The sequence below is a fragment of the Guillardia theta genome, assembly GCF_000315625.1.
Source record: "Guillardia theta CCMP2712 unplaced genomic scaffold GUITHscaffold_369, whole genome shotgun sequence".
In the NCBI taxonomy this organism is placed as follows: domain Eukaryota; class Cryptophyceae; order Pyrenomonadales; family Geminigeraceae; genus Guillardia; species Guillardia theta.
Window position 1 is genome coordinate 6,167 of NW_005434311.1, and position 1,794 is coordinate 7,960.

Below are 1,794 nucleotides of genomic sequence, written 5' to 3' on the forward strand. Positions count from 1 at the left end.
ACAAGAGCAGTATGTTGTGATGATGCAAGTGCGATCATGAGTGAGAGAGACAGATCACCTGGTGTTCGATTTGCGGGAAGAAGAAGTCGCTGAGAGTAAAGCCCTCAAACCCAATGAGATGCGAATGAGATGGAAAGCGAAGACGTTGAGATCTGATTGAGAGGAAGCAGAGTGAGTCAGCGACAGTCTCCTGATGCTGGTCTCTGAGAGGAAGCAGAGTGAGTCAGCAAGTCTCCTCATGCTGGTCTCTTGAGAGGAAGCAGAAGGCGGCGCTGCTCGTGGCCGTGGCGCTGTGTGAGGGGGGAGGAGTGAAACGAACTCTGATCGATCAGACATTCAAGATCCGGAGTTACACACTGTGTGAGCGAGTGCTCAGTGACCCAAGGAGCAGTAATGAGATCAGAGCCGGAAGCAGCTGAGAACCCCCTGATCAGCACACGATGACTCTTGGGACAGACGATGCTCGGCACGAACCAACTTGTCTCTTCGTCTCGGGTCGACGCGCGGCGTCAGGTGACCGATGGCAGCGTCTCACGCGGGAGAGTGGAAGAAGGTGTTGCCAAGACAAACAAGAGTCCGAGCAAAGTGACTCTAGAGCAAGATGGAAGAAGGTGTTGCCAAGACAAACAAGAGTCCGAGCAAAGTGACTCTAGAGCAAGATGGAAGAAGGTGTTGCCAAGACAAACAAGAGTCCGAGCAAAGTGACTCTAGAGCAAGATGGCGTGATGGGTGCGAGGGAGAGATGCATGGGAGGAGAGAAAGGAAAGCAAGTGATCATTCAATTTATTGACTGAGCAAGAAGGACAAACCGGAGCAAACAAAGGAGGGGGAGGATAGAGCCAACAAACCCGCCTCAATAAAATACTAGGAAACGAAGGAGGCAGCGAAAACCGGCATTCAGGAGGAAGAGGTTGGAGACCTTGTCTTGTCCAAGGGGAGGATGGATGAAGACATCGGGGGGGTTGGAATCGCGTCCATGAGAGAGGAACGAGAGTGACTCAGTCGTCATGCTTCTGATGGTGGTCTTTGATAGCCACGTCAGCGGTCAGCACAAGACCAGATCCATTCCTCAGCACCACCCCCTCACCCACCACAGGGCCGAAGCCACCCCTCCACCATAGTCCATACACGCCAACTCTCATTAAGGGGTACCCCGGTCTCACTCGATCCCTTGCCAGAGAAGATCTCGCGAGACATCCTAGTAGCCTATGACCTGTCTACACACCCGGGTGCTACCTAGCCTAACAGTCTGACCTGACTACGGGTACTCCTGAGCTCGGTCCTCGGCGTTGAGCCAAGTAGGTTGGCGAGTGTCTGCCGGTACACTCGGAGGACTGTTTACGAAGCGGCGGCTCTTGCACACAGTCGCTCGGAGCTTGCGGAGTTGTGTGACACTGGAATGAGTTGCAAAGTCTCAAAGACTTTGAAATTCTCGGGTCTGATTTCAAAATCAGACTCGAGACTTCCGTGCGTCACACAACGTCGGTCCACTTGCAACAAGCTTGATTTCGATCCGTCATGACCCAGGAGTCACAAGCCTCGTATACATGCCCAACCATGTTGATCTCATGTCTGGTCAGTCATAATGTTTTCTGCAGTTTCTCTTTGTTGGTGTTCTTTCGTTTCTGCTGCAAACTCATGCAATCCCATCAAGTCTCGTTACACACATTCGGATGACTCTTCTCTTCAATAAGGCTCTCTCTCTAGCCGCAAGTTGTTTCAAGTCAGCCCTATCACTAGTATCCCAGCCACAATCTGTTTGATCCATCTTCGGATGCACTCTAGGAACAACAA